Below are 23,126 nucleotides of genomic sequence, written 5' to 3' on the forward strand. Positions count from 1 at the left end.
GGCACAGATGCAAGCGCTCATATATAGGTGCAAGCACTCACCGCTATAAGCACACACACGCAGACCCTACCCCTATGAGCACCTTCGAGAGAGTGAGCCAGCATATGATCTTGAGATTTTACGAAGTCACCATAGGTGCCTCGTAGTCTAGTGGAATGTCTCCTCCCACTGAACGCACATCTCCGGAAAAATACTAAAATTAACCCAGGATAAATGCGAGCACCAGGACTTTAACCCTGGTGGGCTCGAGAAACCACTGTCCTCCTAACCATCCAACCACAGGTTGGTTAGCACCACAAAATGTATGTGCTGACCGTGATGAGCTTATTCTGAAGTCCAGTGACCATATCGCGCTTTCGCTTCAAATACAATGACCGTAAGTGTCGTGAACAAAATACGGAGCACGCATCAAATACAATGTCCGTCAGTGTCATCAACAAAATACGGAGACGTATCGTGAGCTAGATACCGTATGATCACCACGAGAATATATACGGTGACCGTAATGAGCATATTCTGAAGTCCACCGACCGTATAGTGCTTTCACTTGAAATAAAGTGACCGTCACGCGTGAATGTGTCATGGGCATGCATACTTTTAGAGGGTCGAGAGATAGTTTGTGTGCATATATGAAAGTGGTGTAGAAAGAGGGGGGTGTCCCGTGGAGACTAGGAGAGATATGCCCTTCGTTTCTCTTTCCCGTGACTAATATTTTAGGAGAAAATATAAACATTCACAATGCAGAACAAATATTTTTGTATGCACCATGCAATTAACTTTCATGTATAACATTGTACTATTGTATATGCTTATTTTCTTAGTGGCCGATTGCGTGTGTGGTGTGGTGCGCACATCATTTCTAGTTGGGGTGGGCACATCATTTCTAGTTGTGGTGGGTCAACATGAGGACTCATGGGTCGGTTCCATCCTGCGCCACATAGGTTGGACCGAGACGCATTATACGAAGACCCATGTGGAGGACTCGGCGTACAACACGAAGCTACCAGAGTCGTGGAGGACTCTATCCCCGCTAGTGATAAGCCGACTATATATGATTCGTAACCCTAGGCCCCGAGTATGTTATAGAAGCCTCAGGGCTAGTTCGTCGATAGTATACACACACGCACAATGCCTGGTATTCACGTGTACTTTGTACACACCCCTATCACTAATATACAGTACCAGGAGTAGGCTTTTTCCTCAACTACAAGGGTCCCAACTTGGGTAAAACTTTGCCTCGTATTACCTTCCAGCCTAACAGTCAGGGATATCCTACCGAATGATCTGATGGAATCATATCTGCCAACTACTAAGAGAGAGGTGTGTTTGGGGGGGCAATGTGTGCGAGAGAGGCCTGACACTACAAAAAAAAGACACATCCGTGACATTTTGGGCTGAACGAAAAAAAATTGTCATGCTTATGACACTTCTATGACAATAATTGTGACAAAACCCGGTATCATCATAGATGTGGTGGGGTCCTACTTCTGTGACAAAAAATCATGACAGAAAATGGGCTTTTCGTCCTAGGCGGGCCAGAGACGCAGCTGCATGACATTCTTTGGGCCGTCCATGATGGAAAAAACCGTGGTAGAAGCGAGGGCGCGGAAAATATAGGGGAGTTCCCGGTTACGGTGGGTGGTCGGGGGACGAGCGATGCGCGTTTCTCTCGTACGTACGCGCATGTGTGCGAGGCGTTGTGCTCTAACTGAACCCGAGCGAGGCGTTGGGCTTGAACTGAACCCGAGCGATTGCACTGCAGGCTACGCGTTACTGAACCCGAGCGATCGATCGATCCCTTGCTGTTAACTGAACCCGAGTGATTCCTTCGCTACTGCTGCTAACTGAAGCCGATCGAACACTGCTGCCTTCTTCCCAGGATGAACAGTGAGCGTTGTTGAGGGGCTTTGGATGAACAGTTCCCGGTGGGGGGTTGGATGAACAGGACCCCGTGGTAGTAGAGGCCGTTGCTGCTGGATGAACAGTACCCCGATCGATCGAGCCGGTGCATGAACAGGACCCCGTGGAGGGCTGGATGAATAGGACCCTGTGGAGGGCTGGTTGAACAGTAGCCGGTGGAGGGCTGGTTAAACAGTAGCCGGTGGAGGGCTGGATGAACAGTAGCCCGTGGAGGGGTGGTTGAACAGGACCCCGTGGACAGGGCTGGCTGAATAGTAGCCGGTGGAGGAGTGGTGGAGGCTGGATGAACATGAGCCTGTGGATGAACAGTCGCAGGTGGAGGCTGGAGGAGGTCCACGGTGGATGAACAGGAGCCCATGGAGGCAGTCGACGGTGGATGAACAGTAGCCCGTGGAGGCAGTCAACGGTGGAGATGAACAGTATCCCGTGGAGTACCGTTTTGCCGTGCGCCACACCCCTCCCGATGAACAGGACCCCGTTTTGACCGTAGCGCTCCAACACAAGTCCGTTTCCTCCTTTTTGCGGTATGCCACACCCCTCCCGATCAATAGGACCCCGTTTCCACCGTAGGAGGTCCGTTTGCTCCGTTTTACGGTACGCCAGACCCCTCGCGATGAACAGGATCCTGTTTCGACCGTGGCCGGTCGAACACAAGGCCGTTTCCTCCATTCTGCGGTACGCCACGCCTCGTTTCCATTGGCTGTTCCGTCCAAGCTGGTTGGCTCCCGATGAACACGACGACGCATTCCGTTCCGACCCAGCTGGTTGCCTCCCCATGAACACGACGACGGCGCAGCTTCTCCGCTCTGACCCAGCCATGTACACGAGCCTTGGCCGTACGTATGCACGAGTAGGCATTTGAGACCCCGCCCATATGGACGTACGTGGCCCTATTTTCTTTCTTGCACCCTGGCCGTTGTACGTACGTGTACAAGCTACGTGCGCGCCTCTACTACGACACGTGCGCGCCTCTACATCGACCAGTATGTACGTACACGTTCACGACCAGAATGACAATGCTACGTATGCTTCGACCAGGTGGGTCCCGACTGTCAGGCACTTCCTTGCATGCGAAGATGTAGCTGGTGGGTCCCAACAGTCAGGGGGGCGAATCATTTTTTTGCCCGTAATATGGACGCACTTCCTTGCATGCGAAGATGTAGCTGGTGGGTCCCAGCAGTCAGGGGGGAAACATTTTTTTTCGTGAAATATGGTGGCCCGTCCGGTGGGTCCCTACTGTCAGGTGGAGGAATAATTATTTTGCGCGTAATAAGGAGGCACTTCCTTGCTGCGGTCATGGACCCAGCTGTTAGCCTCTCAACGTACAGTACTCTTCCGATGGAAGTCGTTCGTTGACCACATTGACCACGCCGCGCCGAGAGCACCAAGGCGGTGGACGATGGCGAGGCCTAGGAAGGGAATGACGCGGAGCCGGGGAAGACCCGGCAGTGGATGCCCACGCGGAGAGGAGTACGAGAGTTCACTGGTTCGGCTGCGGTGTGAGGCTGCCGTTGCCGCAGGGACTGGCCAATGGTGGGTGTAGTAGGGGGCGGTGAGGCCTCCGCGGCAGCGCCGCCGGCCACAGGAGGCAAGAGCACGCGGTGGTTTGGACGACTGGAGCAAGAAAATCAGAGGTTGAAGAAGCAGGACAACCGTTGGATGTTAACAATCCAACCGTCACTGGTGATAGAATCGTTTGTTGACTAAGTTGACAAAGCCCTCCGTCCGCGTCAACTTAGTAGGCCCACAAGTCAGCCTCCCACTATGGTGGGTCCCAACTAGCAGGGGGAGTATTCATTTTTTTTGTGCGTAATAAGGAGGCACTTCCTTGCGTGTGAAGGTATAGCTGGTGGGTCCGAGCTGTCAGCGGGACTATTCGTTCTTTTTGGCGTAATAAGGAGGTACTTGCTTGCGTGCGGTCATGGACCATGTGGGTCCCAACTGTCAGCCTCTCCATGTACGTCCCTCTTCTGATGTTGTCGTTTGTTGACAACGTTGACCACGTCGTGCCGAGAACACCAACGCGATGGACGACGGCGAGACCCAGGAAGGGAATGACCCAGAGGCGGCGAAGCCACAACAGTGGAGGGATGTGGGTGAGTAGAGGGATGGCCTGCCAGCGGTGGGAGTAGTAGGGGGTGGTGAGGCCTGCATGGCAGCACAGCCGGCCGCGGGAGGCAGGAGCAGGCGGTCCCGCCGGCGCTGGATTTGGCGGCTAGAGCAAGAAGATCAGAGATTGAAGAAACACGACGGCCGTTGGATTGACATCCAATGGTTACGTCTGCTAGAATCATTTATTGTCGTATATAATAAGTAAAAATATCTTGCATACGCGTCAACTTAATAGGCCCACAAGTCAGACCATTCCCTATTTTTTAATAATTTATATATAGCTCATTGCAACTTCTTATGCAATTTATTGCAGTCCATTTTTTGTTGGCCAGGGCTAGGGTTAAAAATTTAAACGAAATTTCGCATATTTCTGTGGGTTCCCAACTATTTTTAATACCGAAATGTCGAGCCACATTTAGAGTACTTTGAATATATATTTGAATTAGGTTAAAGCCCATAGAAATTAGAATCTGAAAATGTGAAAAAAATCAGAAATTATAAAGTAATTGCCAATTTGTCATCTGTTTTTTATATTTACAGCCCATTTCATATTACTTTCAAGATTTGCACGCGTCTTGAAAGAGTTGGGGCCCATTAGGGCGTAAAAAATAAGTAGGCCTGGATTGGGTATTCTTCAGAAAAAATAAACTGGGCTCATTTTCACAAACAAAAAATAGCTGGGCTGGTCATGTGGTGAACATAAAATATAAGCCTGGGCTAGACTGGCCACAGCCCAGTTGAAACCCTGCTCCGTCTCAACAATAACAAAAAAATAATGCTCGAATAGCTACGTCCTAGGTGTCAGCTGATCTTGTGCTGTTCTCTTGTCTATTGACTATATACGCTGACAATGTCGTGGGTCCCATAAGTCAGGAAACCACTAGCAGGAAGCATTTTCTTTTTCCATACGCTGACAATGGAGTATATATATATAACAAAAAATGAGGAACTTCCTTACGTCCGGCCATGGACATGGTGGGCCCCTACCGTCATCCTCTCTACGTACAGTCCTCTACCGATTCCTCTTGTTTGTTGACCATGTTGACAATGCGAGAGGGCGGCGCCGCGGCGAGCGCAGCAAAGCGCGCGGAGGACGACAGCGAGGCCTCGGAGGTCGGCGTTAACGATTTAGGAGACAGTGGGGCGACGATGCGTGCGCTGAGGCGCAGCCAGCCATGGGAGGCGGAAACAGGCGGCCCCGCCGACGCTGGTTTGGTTTTGGCGGCTGGAGGAAGACATGACTGAATAAACACGACAGACTGTAAAACAGCAGGAGTACTTAAGAACCTTAACTGAAACCGGCAGGGGCACTTAACAACCATAGCTGAAAGCAGTATGAGTACTTATACAGGTTCAACCGTACAAAGCATGCCTCGAACAGTGCTACTTTGCCTACAGTTAACCAAAGGGTGAGGCCGTCAAGCCCCAGGACAAGGCCCAGGCGCCACCCCGCGCATACACAACCTTCTGAAAGCGGCTTCATCTCGCAATGTGGTCAATAAAGAGGATATTCGCTTTAGAGCCATGGAAAAGTAGGAGCATAATCTTCTGTCCTATTCTCCAAGATGGACGGGCCTTCATTATTTGAGACCATCCATGAATAAGTATCTTTTCACCTCCAAGGGGAATGGAGTAGGTCGACATAAACATCATGTTGTGACTAAGCGCAAGTCTGACCCGACCATGGTCAGGCATCTGTATAGGAACAATAGACCTGGGCAGTTCCTGTTTCAAGAAGATCACAGTTGTAAAACTGTGCATAAGCAAGAGTTTATGAACAACATATATAACAGAAAACAGCTCGTGCCATAAGTTTCTCAACACAGTTGGACCTGCTCAAAGAGTGCAGCAGTGGCACACATATCCCACGTGGCCTTCCACCATTGAAACGCCCCACAAGGACCTCAAGACAATCAATAAAGTGTAGGAACTTGTGGATGTCGTCCAAGTCAACTTCAGTGCCATGAGTAACAGCCGAGTTCTTATAGAATAACAAACGAGTAGCCTGCTTAACTCTGAAAAACCTACACGTGCCACCAATTATAAGAAAATATTAGTTAGAAGTAGCATCTTCGTGAGAGATTTGTTGCTACTTCTAAAGTTAAATTGTGGTTAGTTAGACAGAATAGGTGGATTAAGAAGTAATCGAGGCAAGAAGCAAGAACCAGATACAAAACTAACATGGATGAACAATTGGAACGACGTCGGGGTTGAAGATCGCAGTGAAGATGAGACCAGGTTCTGCTATTTCCATCAACATTCGTGCGCCAACTTTCAGTCCGTAACACTTGAGAAAGTTTATCCAAGTTCGGCCATAAAAAAGCAGTGATCTTCTTGGTTCATGAACCCAACTCAAAACTTATATACATGGCTTGTCTTCACTGTGACCATTAAACTGGTGTATTCAGTTATGGCAAGGCTGAGCATCTTGAGTACATGTCTGGCAGAGCAAGGAATGCACTGCAGGAAAAATAATATGAGAACACAATGTATTCCCTATATCCAAATCTAGAAACAATTTCCTCCTTCACGTCAATGTTGATCATGGTACTAGTACCTTTTATCCAAATATAGCAATCCCAATTTCCAAATTAGTCGACAGCATGTTCAAAAACCCCACCCTCCCGGATAGAAAAGAGGATTCTAGGAACATACTGTGCGCGCTTTAAAATCCTGTGTTAGGATGAGAAGGAACAAGTGTGGTGTCTCGCCGAGGGTGCAGAAACCTGTAGGGTGCTCGCACTTTGGGCACTGCAAACGAAACACACTAGATTCAGTAGGAAGAAAAATGCATCAACGGCGGCGGCTGCCATCCTAGGAGTACCCGCGACCAAGGGACTTGGATTTATCGGGGATGGATGAAGAATTTGTACTAGGTTCTCCATGAGAGAACCCTATGCAAGCGCCGAGCGGGGGTTTTCTCTGAACAAGCAGTCGAGGGAGAAGGGGATTCAGGCCCAGTGAAATATTGCCGCTTCGTCCGTCCAGCTTACTGCTAAAGCTGGAAAGGTGGGGGCTTTTGTGATTTGATGGCTCATTGGGCATTACTGCGGCGCTACGACCGGGGTGTGTCTACCGTGCAGTTGTGCACTCTAATTTGGTGCATATGGCACGTGGACCCCATTGCTGGATGCCTCACATATTAGTGAAAGGAAGTAGAAAGACATGAGTAACTAGTTACACATAAATATATTTTTGACAGAGAGATACTCCCTCTGTAAAGAAATATAAAGATCTTTTATATCACAACTTTATACATAAGAAAAATCAAGGGGAATATATATAACATATATAATTATAAAAAACAGTTTTTTTAACACGGTATAGACGAGTTGGTGATGATGGTGTGCCTGCCATCCTGCAATATAGGTTGTCCGATTTATATCTGACAGATAGGAAGGAAACTATGGCAATTTTGCAAAAAGGTACCCACACACCTCTCCACATTTGCAAATAAGGCCTTCCCTCATTCATCCTTTTCTCTCACAAGATAAAATACTCATACAAATGCATCTTGATTTTATGTGCAATGCACGGGCATTATGGGGGTTCGGCTGAGAAATACTCAGACAGGCTCACGGTTCTGGACTTTGGGCCATAGGCCGGTGGGCCTGCATGTTTGGGGGCCCATGTGTACTACCTCAGTGCTTTTCATATTGCAAGCGGTCAATACGGCACCGGTTTTAGATGTTGTCACGAGGCGAATACACAAAATTGAATAAAGCATGGCAGCTGTTGGAATAAAATCAAACGACAGTTCCTAACAAGCAATCAGAGTTGCAATTCTATCAACAATACTGTCATACTACTTATACACACAGGACACTTGTTTCACCATGCCAGAGTATTACATCAAAATCTCTCGGAGGATAGATCCGTTCGGCAGTTGCGTGCTACTACTAAAGAATTTCAAAGTTGATTTGGACCAGCTCTCCTTGCCGAGAAAGTTTGATTTTGACATCATCCCCTACCGCAAGATATGACTTAGATTTGAACCTTGACCATCCTTTAGCATCAATCATCATGCGACCATCCTTTGTACTTACGGTATATTGAGCAGGTTCATTCACACCAAGGCTGCGCATGGTAAGAGAAACTTGGTCACGGTTGCCCGGATTGTTGAACGACTCCCTCGTTGCTCTAGGAATTCTCTTTTTGCAAACAAGAAGACATACACAAACAGTTAGATCAACACAGTGAATCATGTGAAACAACATGGAAAGAAAAAAGAACGAAGCACTTGGGCGGCCAATGCTTACCAAGAAGGTGGACATGTCGGTTTTTGTAAGGACTTTAGTATATGAAGTGCGAACTGCAGCCCAGTCTATTGCTGGTGCAACTGCTGGTTCCGTTGCCGCTGCACGGGCCGGAGCAAATGCAAGTGCAAGTGTTGGTGCAGGTGCCGAAGCCGTTGCTGGTGCTCGTGTCGGTGCGACTGGTAGTGCCGCCGCTGCTGCCAGAGATGGTGCTCCTTGTAGAGCTGGTGTCGGTGTCGGAGCAGGTGCCGGTGTCGATGCGCGATCCTCCGGTAGATCAGCCTGATCCGCTGACGCGGTCGGTGCCCAATCCTCAGCGGGATCAGACTGAGCTGCTGCCGCTGTCAGTGCAAGGGCAACTGCCAGTGCTCAATCCGTTGCTGAAGGTGGTACCGATGTGCGAGACAGTGGCGATCGTGTCTGATCTGCTATGATCAGCTTTCTAAATTGACTAGGCTCCGTGACCGTGATCCAGTCTTTTTCTTCATTTCTTTTAAACGCGAGAAGGACTAATTGTGGCGTATTTGTTAAACCAAACTGCAGTTCATCATAGGGATTCAGCTTGTACTCAGACAACAGACTGATCCAATTTTTTCCAGTAATATAAGTGATGGACAGTGCCTTCGTTATTGACACCACATAATAAGTGAAACCTGCAAAAATATCCATCGTAGAGCAAACCAAACGGTTTATTCTATGATGAATGTCACATGGAAAAACCTACATCATAAAATTGCAGCAAAAAAATAAAACATGACATTAAATCAATAAGATTTAGACAGTAAATCAATAAGATTTACTTGATGCGACACGAGTGAATCCTTACTAGGAAATCACTATGTTGAAGAACTAAATAGAAGATTGGTCGTCCAACTACGTGTCGCATGCAGGGCGCCCGCCTACTACCACAAGCAGGACAGTCCAAAGGTCGTGACAAATCGTATGGACCGAACATCCATGGGACTGAAAATCCTGGTGGGTGCGATAAACCCTGCAATGCATACAGATATTGGAGTGTAACCATAATTGATAAACCATCCTCACAAAAAAGATGATCTGGATACTTCAAAATATACAGACTAAATTGAGTGGACAGACATTAACATAGACTGTTCTCAGGACTCACCACACACCAAAAGCGGCAGTACTAAACAATACAAGGTTCACAAACACAAATCAAGTACTGAACGATAGTACTTACTACAGACTATTTCTTGCCACCGACCTACGGGATGAACCCTGCATAACTGACTAGGCCATGGACTTCGTGAGAGATGTCTACCGGCACCATCACCATCTCCTCAACCTTGGAGAACCTAACAGAGTGGTCTTTCCACTCATCAACATGACGATGAAGACAAGCCGCATCAGATTTGTCGGGAAGCTTTACAAGAACCACGCCCTTCGTAATCGAAGGCACAGCCAGGAAATTGTTGTGGTCAAGTACAGCCTCGAGAACACGCCTGACAACAATGCTACAGGAAAACACTAGTTCAGGACATGTGGCGACAAGGACACAACAGCTGGATAGTTTAGCAGTAGAACTCATCCTCAGGTCTTCCAGTTCACACGGCATGACTTTGAGAACTTCATCTCCACCGCGGACCTGGTTCTAATTCAAACAGAAACCAAATATTTTATTACTACCTCCATTCGGAAATATAAGCTGATTTTCGATATTTTACTCCATATATGACTACATATACGCACATAAATGAGTGAACAAAGACACTAGAACATGTCTTCAAAGGCATGAGAGCAGATGGATTACTTGCAATATCCATAACACAAGTTACTGATGCAAATATACCCTCTTCAAAGGTAGCATTGATGTTCATAAAATAGTTGAAAGTAATCTATAAGAAATCAGTGTCAACCTCTCGCATGTTTTGGTCAAAAGAGGAATTTAGAACCGCCATTTGGCACACAAAAATCACATGCAAGATCACCCAGAAAGTTGTACTACTAGTACTAGTACTGCATGTTAGATGAAAAAACACGATCAAGATCGACAAAAAGATCATCAAGAAGAGATATTACCTGGACTTGCTTAATGAGGGATCCCGAAGAGGGGGGCTTGGACAGGGCGATGGCTTTGAGCTTGTCTGCGGTAGTATCGGCGGGGTGCTTGCGCTTCTTCGTACCATGAGCCTCGACGGTTTTTGCCAGAGCCATAGAAATCACTTCGGTCTGTGCTCCAGCGTCCATCAAGAAACTGTCAAATAGAAATAAAAGAAAAGAAACCATAATCACAAACCCAAAAGAAGAACAGAGGGGGAGTTATAGGATCAGTCTCGGGGTTGCAAGACCGGGCCTTGGCCAGAATCAACACCATTGATGCGCTCACCTTTCCTTCTTTGTGTGGCACCCCGGCTCAGAGAAAACCGGAACGCCCCATATTCCAGCCCAGAGATCAAGGTGAAGTCTTCTGGAATACGGCACTGCTTAGCATAGAACAAACCAGCTTTCTATTATTACACGAATATGAATACAAGGTATTCGATATTACAATGAATAACATCGGCACGGCGTCACTATGCCATCCTCAGTTGCTCTATGCAAGCAGCATAACAAGTTGAGGCAGCGGAACAACGAACGGTGATGATGAACTCCACTCTGCAGGGACTCTGGCTGGAATGTTTATCCTAGCTCGCATGAACGGAAACCACGACAAGCAATCAAGCAATCACGGCATGACCTGCAAACTGGCATGACACGCCAGGTCAGTACATTGAATGTACTTGCAAGCTCACAATAACCAGAAGAATTCAAGACAAACAACATCATGGCAATTACAGGTTAAGCAGGAAATATCATGAGATCATCAGGATAACATGGCATGAACAACATGAACATGATACAGCTAGAACAATAGGAACATGGCATGAACATATAAAGCTGACGATACTAGCATGCAACATGATGACAATATATGCACCACTTATTCTGCTCGGGCTACCTCGTAACCAACACATGCATCACTTACCAACCTCGGACATCACACGATCATCTCAGGATCAAATCAAGCTTGGTATAAACAATACCGTAGTAATCATTAAATGACCACAAGGAGCTTGATCTTTACCCATGATTCTCGCACAACATCACGAATATCCAACAACTCGATATCCTCGATACCACGGTGATCATTCACGGATCACAAACAGAACCAATCTTGGCTCAACGGGTTACCTCGTAACCAAACGGTGATCATTCATGGATCACATACGGAACCACTCTGGGCTCAACGGGTTACCTCGTAACCAAACGGTGATCATTCACGGATCACATAACCAAATTATCTCATCATCGAACCAGGGTTGTTATTAAGCACATCATTATTATTATTACTATTGACCCATAGTGTGACCGACATGGACTGGGCCCTTATCCGCGGGCAAGGCTATCGATAGATTTAATACACACTCTGCAGAGGTTAGTACACTGTAACCACACCACGGAACCCATGGCCTCGCACGCCCATTCGGGTGGACCAACGACGTTCCGACAAAACCGTCCTACTGCCATGACACTCTCCCGGCCACTCCGACCAACTCCCCTCTGGGCTAGGTCATGGGTCGCCCCGTGCCTACCAAAGGCACGAACGTCCACCGTCGTGGCAAAACGGCCACCATCGTGGCAAAATGGTCCCAAACAGGGACAATCTGGATATAACAAAAACGAGCACACAAGGTTATGTCTGCTTACCGGGCCAGGGTATCGCACGCCCATAACCTTCCCTCGTTGGAGGCACCGGCGAGAGGCACGACAATAGACCCAGTTAGGACCTTCCCATAAAGGCTAGCGTGGTTGCACTGGTCAGCTCGATATGGTGGCACCATGACTCATCCAACAGTTGTTCAAGTTCAATTTAATCCGGTTAAACTTGAATACAAATATGCTGAGCCATGATAAGGTAACATGATGCAGATTACAATGCATAAACATGATATCAACATAAGCATGGAGGTGCAACATAACTATTAACCATATCAACAATGAATCATATCCAACTGAGCATGGCATACTGACTAGCATGAACATCACAAGTACATACTTCTCAGAAACATAGCATGACCACTAGCATCAACAATAAATATCATGCAAGAACATATCAACAATGCCATCATGCAAGCATTTAACCAACTGGATGCAATGGAACATGCATAACAACGGTACTCGGGACAGACGATAGTCATACACCGAAGACCATCACCAACATCAACATGTACTACTAGCAAGCATAAGCATATGAAAGGAATACTAGCAATTAGCAGGGCATGATAACCAGGTGCATAACAACATAGCAAGAAAGTAAGCACTAACCCAGAAGCATTACCGAAACAACGATAACCATATTTTAAACAAGCAAACATTTAATAAATATTCAAGTTGAAAACCATGGCTACTGCATGACTGTCATGCAAGTGGGTATTGTGGCTTGCTTGGGGTGACGGAGACTCCGGTAAGAAGTGCGGTGAAGCCGCGGAATAAAACGCCGGACGGTTCTCTCTCGGAGGGGGCTGATTAGAGGCAAGGGCAAAATGGTCATTTTCACTATGAGACCACCTAGTGAAAATGTTACCAAAAGACAGAGCTCAATGAGACGAAGAAGTGAGCGATGGTTTCACCTCGATCGGAGTTACGGTTGAAAAGTTATGAGGTGTTGAAGATCAGGGACCAATCTATGAATAAACTTCAGCAAACAGGCCCCTGATGGAAAAACTGAAAGCGCCTCCGGGCAGAATACGTTTTCTGAAAAGGAAAACGTATTTTCAGCCACAGAAGAAGAGAATACGCTTTCCTGGAGGGAAAACGCATTTTGGATAAAAGAGGAAGGAAATACGCTTTCATATAACGAAAACGTATTTCACGAAAATGTTTCCACTTATCCGAGTGGATAAGGTGGTGGCTCGCTTACAGGTGGGGTCCGTTGGAGAGGGGGGCCTGGCCAGCTGGCAAGGCGTCGTCTTCCTCCTCCCCTCGCTCCTGTTCGTTCCCGAGCGGAACAGAACAGAAGCAGAGGAGGGAAACGACCAAGGGGCCGGCCAGCTCCGGCGATCCCTCGCCCGGCCGAGGGTAGCGGTGGGACCGCAGGGCTGCGCCGGACCCGTTCAGAGGGTCAGCCAGTGCCGGGGTGGAGTGGAGAGGAGGGGAGTCTGCGGCGATGGAGGCGCACAGAGAGGCGGCGGTGGTGATGAACTCCGGAGATGCAGGGCGCTCCGGTGAGATATGAGAGGGTGGGGAGGTTCGCCGGGACGTGGGGAAGGCGTTAGTGGATTCGGGGAAGCACAAGGAGGCTCAAGACGGCCGGACGAAGAGACGGACGAGAGATGGAGGCGACGACCGTGCGTGGGGCATGCGTCCAGGGTGGACTCCGGCGAGGGGAGAGGTGGTGGGGAGAACCGCGGGGATGAGGAGGCTCTGGTGGACAGCTCGGGAGGAGGAGGGAAGCGCTGTGGTGGTCGGAACCGAGACCAACTCCGGCAAGGTCACGGTGATCCGAGGAAGAAACGGAGAGGGAGAGCTGCTCCGGTAGGCAAAAGAGGCGGGGGAGTAGTGAGTGAGCTGTGGGAGGGCTCGGGGCACGCTTATATAGCCGAGGGGAGGGCTCTAGAGCACGCTAGCGAGCTTGTGCAGTGTTATAGTGGTGGGCAGAGACTGAGCATGGCACGAGCAAGGTGTTTGCGATGCATTTAAGGTGAACCACGATGAGGCAGCGGCGCAGTGAGATGCAGTCGATCACGGGGAAGCTCTAGGACATGGTTGGATGTCGAGACGAGGAGGGAGGAGACGAGCACAGTGGCCGGACTGAGCCAGAGCTTGCACTATGTGTGACGCCAGCGTGATCACCACGAGCACTGGTGCAAACGGCGCGTTCTGGCCGGGCCGACCATGTCCAGTAGATAGACCGTCGTGCCCTTAGTCAAAATGAGGAAATAAATTGGTCCAGGGGCAAAGAAGAGATTTGCACTTAGCTCCAAAGTAAATCAACAGGAAGATGCTTGTAACTTGTTGTGGTTAAACCAGCTTGGTAACGTGGTAAATAGTTTGTCTAGAGATGATCACACACTAAGGTGATTAATGTGGCAAAGTTTCAGCTCAAGAAGGGGAGCTTAGATAGTAGTTGCTGTAGAAACTATAATAATGGCCAGAATTGAACATTATGAAGTGGCACTCACATACTTGATTGTAATGAGCTGAAATTTTGTGGAGGTGGGTTATTTGATGATATAAAGCTGCTGTAGAAGTTTCATGCCATTTGAAAATACCAAAGTGGCACTTGCTTCACAAAACTTCATTCTGGACAGAAACTTGGAAAAATCGTATAAGGCAAATGGTGTAATGGATTGAGCCAAATTTTGGTGGAGGGACTTTATCTGGATTGAAGAATGCCCTGGAAAATTTTCAGCTTAAATGAAGCAATATAAAATACAGTTGCTTCACAAACTGAAAATCTGGCCAGAAACCAAGATTTGGAGCTGGGCTCACATAGATGAGTTACATGAGCTCAAATTTGGTGGAGAGTCATGATTTGATCATGTAAAGGACCTTGAAAAATTTCAACTCATTAGGATATGCCTAGAATATAGCTCCTTCACTAAGTTCCTTGCTGGACAGAAAATTTGGAAAATTGCTGAAAAATATTTACTAGGCAAATTGAGTTGAATTTTGGCATGAGCCAATGATATGGACAGGAAAAGGTGTCCAAGAAGTTTTGGGTCAATCAAGCAAATATAAATAGCACTTCCTTTGCAAAGTGCCATTTAGGGCAGAATAGGAAAAGAATTATTGGAGGATTATTTTTGAACATGGCAATGAAATATTTTGCCATATTTGAGGACGATATGACCCAAATAATTTATGAGAATTATTTGGGAATTTTGGGAGTGATATAAATATAGGTTGCTTCACAACCTAGGGTTTAAAGGGTTATTCCTTTATCAGAAAAGGAATATTCCCAACAAAAGAATATTGGGATTAGGTCAAGGATGGAAATGACATGATCGTGGAATGATGATGAGGGTGACAAGCCACTATAAAACCTAGGAAGACATGATCTTCCCAAGTTTCAGAACCACATAGCCATGGAAAAGCAAATCAAATCAGAAATCCAATAAAATCAAAGGAAAAAGAAAAGGGCAAAAATCCAGGCTGTTACACTTTGGGAGAGAAGAACAATGGCAGAAGCAGGTCGGGGGTTTCTTGAAGAAATGAGGAACATGATGAGGGAGAAGCGAGGGTTGGATAGAGAGGAAGCTGAGAGAGAAGAGTGAAATGATGGTTGCTTCCTCCGTCTAACTTACTGCTGGAAAGGAGGGGGTTTGCAGGTCGGGGTTTTCTTGAAGAAATGAGGAACAAGATTAGAGAGAAGCTAGGGTTGGGTAGAGAGGAAGCTGGGAGAGAAGAGTGAAATGATGGTTGCTTCGTCCATCCAACTTACTGCTGGAAAGGAGGGGGTTTTGTGATTTGACGGCTCATTGGGCATTACTGCGGCGCTTCGATCGGGGTAGTCTACCGTGCAGTTGGGCACTCTACTACGGAGTAATTTAGTGCATGGCTGGTGGACCCTGATGATGGCTGTCCCACACGTCGGCGGAAGTGAGTAGCAAAGTTCCCGACGACCGTCGAGGAGGATCCGCACGGTAGAGCGAGTCCACTGTATTTTCTGAAGAAGAAAAATGATTACAGCAAGCGTTTCCACTCTTACGACGGAGGAGTGCGAAACACGGTAGCCACTTGAACATACACAGTGCTCCTACTACTAGGCATGTGCAGTGGTTCATACGTCAGTACTACATAATCTTGTTGCTAGTGTAGTAAGATATGACAATAACAAATGATGTTGTGTGCATGTCAACTATATGAATGGTAATGTAACATAGTACCGCTTTTTCGACTGTCCGGTCGAGAATGAACGGTGAGATCAATGTTAACAGAACTAGGTCTACAGTGCACGGAGAGTATGGTGCTACAGTACTCCACGAAACATGAACCATATGAAGCACGACGACTCAGTGTTAGACAGGGTGTATGAAGGGTGCACGGGATGGGAGCAAAAGTTCCCTTCTCGACCCACTTTTGGGTGTTTGGCAGAGTGCATGAAGGGTGCATGAGTCCACACTAGTAGGTTAACACAAAATACACGAAGAGGGAACAACTATATTGAGATGAGAATGCAACCAAACACACCCACACGCTACAGTGACTGATCTGCACCGTCTAAGTTTGATCCAACGGTCATGTTGCGCCGAGACATGGACATGCCCATGCAGAGGACGCCTAAACAGCACCGAAGTCCCTCTACTTCTCGAGGCGCACGATGTTGGTGATGCAGGGTGCAACGGACCGTAGAGCCCGCTCCCGGTCGACGGGAGCCAGCTCGTCAGAGACGGCGTCCAATGGCACGAATGGATTCCGGTGACGGAGCCCTGAGAGGATTCGCCCGACAACGGCGACGGCAGCCCGCAACCGCTCCTTGTCCAGCTCCACCCCCACCATCGCGCGGAGACGGCTCAGCTCCTCGGAGATATAGGTGAAGAAGGAGACCAGGTCAGGAAGCCACGAGTCATTGAAGTCGATGGGGTGGTCGAACGGGTTTAGCCCGACGACCGGCATGGTCATGCTGGCACGATGGTAGGCATCGCGCAGTGCAACATGTGCATGGCAACTTGGTCCACCAAGTGGATGAGGCGATCTTGGACCTCGTCATGATCGGCCCGCTCGCGCTCCGGCCGCCTCCCCTGACGGCCTATCGTATCTCCCGCTTTCTGCAACAATGCCCCCGACGCCTCGAGCATCTTTGTGGTGGATGCCTGCCGCTTTTAAATCTCTGTGAACTCCCGCACATAACGGAGGAGCATGGCACTCCTCTCCTCCTTGAGCTCACGGAGCTCCACGTCCTTGGCCCTGAGCTCCGCATCCTTGGCCTCGAGCTCCTGTGTCAGGCGCCTCACCTCAGACTCCGTGATCTCCTGCGCCGCCATGGCACCAGGTAGAAGCAATGGGGAGAGGAAGCAAAGGGGGCGAAACGGCTAAAAGCCAATGCAATCTACGGGAAGGTGGAGGGAGCCAGCCGAGGAGCGGGGAATCTTTAGGTTTTCACCATGGGAAAACACCAGTCGACGACTTCTCACATCAGGGAGCAGTTGGTTTTACAAGCGGAGTCATCGTGACTAATTACTGCCGCGCCTGCCCCCGTCAATCAAAAATTTAAAAATCCTGCCGCGCCTGCTTCCTTTAATCAAAAAATTAAAAATCCTGCCACGACTGCCGCACCCAAAGACTAGATCAACGCCGTGGTGGATTTTTAAATTTACCTACCAGCAAGGAGATAAAAAGGGTGAAAAAACAAATGTGGCGGCGGCCTAGCTAATCGGTCGCACTAGCCCAACTAGCTAGCCACTGTGCTTCACTGATGTACTCGGCGGGAAAGGTGGTCTTTCGTGATTTGATGACTCATTTACTTGCTTCAGCGCTACGACCGAGGAGGACCCAGAAAACGCGCGGTAGGGCGTACGATGTCTCGGCAAGGAAGAATATATGCGTGCACCACATGGGAGGACCCCGAGACCGCGCGGTAGGGTGTGCCACATCTTGGCATGGAGGAAAACCGTGCGTGTAAAAATATACTGTATCAGACGTAGTAGTACCTATGGTTCAACCTCGGGACCCAGCCAGTCGGTCGAAAACACCCCACTAGGCACACAGCTTCATCGTGCTAACATGGCACGGAGGATAGGTGTGGTTAGCTCTGTCTCGACTAGCCACAACGTCTCTTGTTCTAGGCGATTCTTCTATTTTCCAAGCTTTTTTAGTTATAATAATACCACGGCAAGCTAGCGCCGCTCTTTTTGTGTGTCTGTGCGTCTAAAGGTTAGACGATGGAGAGGAGAGAGAGATCACAGACTTGGGACCCACCAGTAAGTGAGTCAACGGTCATGCATGTGTTGACGAGGCACTCCATCTACTCTACTCAACGTAATACTCCCTCCGTTTCTTTTTACTCCACATATAAGATTTGGTCAAAGTCAAACTACACAAAGTTTGACCAAATTTATATAAAAAAATATGAACATCTACAATATTAAAACTATATAGTATGAAAATACATTTCGTGGTGCATCTGATAATGTTGATTTCATATTTTATTTTATTTTTGACTGGGAACTGTAGGTGAAAACCCCCACGGCATATCAAAACTTTATTAAAAGGAGGATACAAATACAAAGGGAGGATTACAAGGGGTAATCAAACTAATCTAAAGAGTAGCAGAACAAAAAAAGAGAAGATTACAAAACAGGGGCCTCTAGGAGGCAGAAAAGAGACCCATCTGAGGAAGTCATCCTTGTAGGCAACTTTCACTCCATATTGCATCATACTAATATCATGAATGAATGCACTTCTCCATTTATTAAACCTAGCTCTCTCATGCCTGAACACTTTAGCATTCCTGATGATCCATATATTCTAGCATGCAATAAATACCACTTCAGTGAAGAAGGGCTTCACAAAGCTTCTTCTAGCATTGATAACCAACTCAGCCATGGAGTCACCAGATGACCAATCAACTTGCAAATAGTTCCAGACTCTAACACTGAAGTTGCAATTGAAGAACAGATGATCTCTTGTTTCCCTGGCCTGCAAAGGGCATAGAACACAATTGACTCCATCATCCAGATGCCAATTCCTCCTTTCCACCATGTCCTTAGTGTTTAATCTGTCCATAATGAGCATCCAAGCAAAAACCTTGATTATCATTGTACAAGAGGACTTCCAGATCCAAGTGGTCAATGGGTTAAAGGACTCAGATGCAAAAGTATGGGAGTAAAACATCTTTGGCTTGTATCCCTTGGCAGTGCCATGCCAAAACCAGACATCCTTGGACCCAGGTGCTCTATTGTGGCTGTCCATCAGAGACTGCAGAGTGGTGAGGTCATCAAAGGCTTGACTAGACAAAGGAAGATGGAAGTGCTGGAACACGTCTTGTGAGTCAAAAAAGTCTTTAACAGTGATCCAGGGGTCCTTAACATACGAAAAGAGTCGGGGGAATCTATCCTGGAGATTAGAAACATGTAGATCAAGCTGCCAGTTCTCTGACCACATGAGGGCAGTGTCACCCTCATTTATCTGCACCCAGGCGCACTCTCTAAAGCTTTGCATGATCTTGCATATATCTTTCCACCAGAAAGAGCCACAATCAGTAGTTCCCCGAGGCACTCTGCCATGATAGTAAGAGTCCTATATTAAAGACACCCAGGGAAGATCCTTCTTATTCAGAAAGTTATTAGCATGTTTGAGCAGAAGAGCTACATTCTGAACACCAAGGTTGAGAATACCAAGACCTCCCTTGTTTTTTGGCCTACAAATAAGGTCCCAAGTAGCAAGTGAAGGAGCAGGCTCACTCCTATTTTTCCTCCTGAGGCATTGCCTCTGAATTCTTTCCAGTTGTTTCAAAATTCAGCAGGAACAGCCAAACTGCAAAGGAAAAAGACGGGCATAGAAGACAAGGCAGAATTCAGAAATTGCAATCTTTCTCCTTGATTTAAAAAAGAAGAGCTAGCTGTCATTCTTCTCTCCATGCAGTCCACCAATGGCATAAAATCAGCCATTCTTGGCCTTGTAGTTCCCACAAGCAACCCAAGGTAAGTGAAAGGCATTTTCCCAATCTAACACCCAAAAGCAGCAGCTAATTCAGTAATCACAGCAGAGTCCACATTGATTGGTATAATAAAGGATTTGTGGTAGTTCACATCAAGACCAATGGACACAGACAAGACCTTCAACATGTCCTTCAGAGCTACAAGTTGATCCTTGTCAGCAGGCAAAATAATCAGTGTGTCATCAACATACTGAATCACAGGGTAATCTTGGTCATGACAAGGTATGGGGAGGTGAAGGATGCCTCTTCTAAACATGTCATTAATGACAGTCTGCAAAAGATCAGCAGCTAGGACAAAAAGGAGGGGGGAGACTGGATCACCCTGTCTGACACCCTTTTTGCAGATGAACTTCCTACCTGGAACTCCATTAAGCAGAACAGATGAGGTACCTGTGGATAAAAGCTGCTTCATCCAAAGAATCCACTTCTCATTGAAGCCCTTATATCTCAAAATTTGCACTATAGCCTCATGTTCAAGGGAATCAGAAGCCTTCTCAAAGTCCAGTTTAAGTATTACAATTGGTCTCTTGGACTGATGACACTGGTGCAAATACTCAAAAGTCCATCCAATGCAATCCTGAATTGTTATGCTCTTTATGAAACCATACTGGTTCTTGTGAACACACTACATAATCACCTCTTGAAACCTATTGGCTGCCATCTTAGAAAGGAATTTAAGACCCATTCCAGTTAAGGAAATAGGTCTAAAATCACCCACCTCTTTAGGTGAGAGCTATTTAGGCACCAGAGTGATGTATGAGTCATTAATATTTTCCAGCTGAGCAGAGCCATCAAAGAAAGCTTGGGCTAGCTCATAAAAATCCTTAGAAATTATGTGCCAGCACTTTTTAAAGAAGAGACCATTAAACCCATCTAGACCTGGGGCTTTATCCACAGGCATATGCTTGACAACATTATCCATTTCCTCTTTCTCAAAAGGCTTGGTTAGAATATCTAAACCCTCAACAGGATTAATGAGGGAGGAGAGGTCAAAACCCATGACAATTCCCCTGGAAGAACCCATTCTGTTTTTAAAACAATTCCAGATAATACCCTCCATTTGTGAATGATCAGTGACCACAGTACCATCAGACAGCTTTAAACTGGCAATAGAATTCCTTCTGTGCCTCTCAGTAGCCATAGCATGAAAAAACTTTGTATTCTCACCACCCACTTTTATGTACCTGATAGTACATATTTTCTTCCAATAAAGACATTGGAGGTGAAGCAACTTCTCCACATGAGCTTTAACAACTTTTCTGAAATTGGATTCATGTTTATAGAGTGGCATGTATTCCTCCAGCTCATCCAAGAGCACAGTAACATTATTACATTTGCAGACCAGGGTTTTCAGTTTGGAAATATTCTTTTGCCATCTCTTAAGACACATTCTCAAGGACTTAAACTTATCAGCTATCCTAACAGTAATATGTCCCTTCCTGGATTGTTTTTGCCATGAAGAATCCACACAATCCATAAAACCATCTAGCTCAAGCCAATAATTCTTAAACCTAAAAAGATTAGACTTGGGAATAGTAGTTTTGATTGTAACCACACAAGGCACATGATCAAATGCAGTTTTGGCAAGAGTAGCACCTCAGTCATGGGATAGTCAGATATCCAATCAATAGAGGTGAAGAACCAGTCCAGCTGCTCAAGAAGTGGGGTATCCTGCATGTTTGACCAAGTGTAAGATCTACCTCTGATGGGCAGCTCCAAGAGGCCCAAGTGCCCAATTATCTCATTGAAGATGAACATGTCATTCAAATCACCACCAGGTAAGTTTCTATTATCCAAAGATCTCAAGAAATTAAAATCCCCTAGCAGTAGCCAATTTTCATCCACATGAATATTCAGGTGATACAACCAGGTGACAAAATTATCTCTGGCTTCCCCCTGGCAAGGACCATAAACAGCCACAAGAGTCCACCTCTCATTGTTTTGCCTAGAAACAAACTCAATCACCACTGCAAATTGCTGAACTTCCAATAAAGTCCCATCAAATACAGAAGAACTCCAAACAACAAGAATTCCACCAGAGGCCCCCAAAGAAGGAGAGAAAGCAAAGCTGTCAAATCTCTTAGGACAGAAACTTTTAATTGCTCTGGAATCAAATGAGGTACATTTAGTTTCTTGTAAGCAAGAAATAGCACAGTGACTTTCATCAATTTTTTGTCTAACAGCTCTTTGCCTATTCGCAGAATTTAAACCCCTGACATTCCAACACAAAACATTCCAGCTTCTACATTGATTACTCATTAATAAAGATCTTTCAGGTCCACAAACCACATGACACACAATGTCATATTCCCAAAATGCACATATAAGTCTTAACCAACATTATTACATTGCCAAGGATCAGAAAATAAAAACCAAACGCAGAGAGCAAATTTAGGGGCTTGCAAAACCCAGCATAAGATAAGCACACTATGCATGAGTGGCATCATTGATAGCAGCAGCAGGATCCACCATAAGTGCATCCTCAGTGAGCAGCGTTGCATCAGTCTCCAGCTCCTTGCCAATTGCTTGCAGGTGACTTATGGGAGTAGGTGGAGGAACATCTGCATGTGCAGGGTCGTCGGGCATCTCTGCAGAGAGAGGCTTGGCCTTGGGCTTCTTCCTCTTGGGCTGCAAGACAAGCTCATGGAAAGTGGGCTTAAACCCATCACGCTGGGCCGAGCTTCTGGTGCATCTTCGAACTTTTGAGGTTTCAACAAGAGGCGCTGGCGCCAGAGTCTTGTGAGGCCTCCTTGCTTTTGCACGCACAGAGGGAGAAGGGACAACCTCAAGCGTAGCCCTCTCAGCATCATCAAAAAATAAGGCTCGTGCAATAGGTCGAGCAGGTTCTTGCTCCTTCCACGTCAACAGCGGAAGCTCATCACGCTGAAAAGCAAAGTCCCAGTTTCTATTTGACAGAATAACCGGCCACAGAGGTCTAGGCAGCAAGGGTTTTGGCACCTCAAACACAACAGGTGCATTCAGGAGATTTTCAGAGCGCCTCCAAATCATCTCAGGGGGGCAGGGGAGGACCAAAGGGAACCGCAACAACAGATTGATCCAAAACAGCAGCCTCAATCACAGGTGGTTGATAGACCACAATAGCCCAATTACTAACATCCACCAGATCCGGTGCAACCTCCATCGGATCAACTTGGTTCTCTGGTTCAGCCTCATCA

This window comes from Triticum aestivum, chromosome 4D (genome assembly GCF_018294505.1).
Source record: "Triticum aestivum cultivar Chinese Spring chromosome 4D, IWGSC CS RefSeq v2.1, whole genome shotgun sequence".
Lineage (NCBI taxonomy): Eukaryota > Viridiplantae > Streptophyta > Magnoliopsida > Poales > Poaceae > Triticum > Triticum aestivum.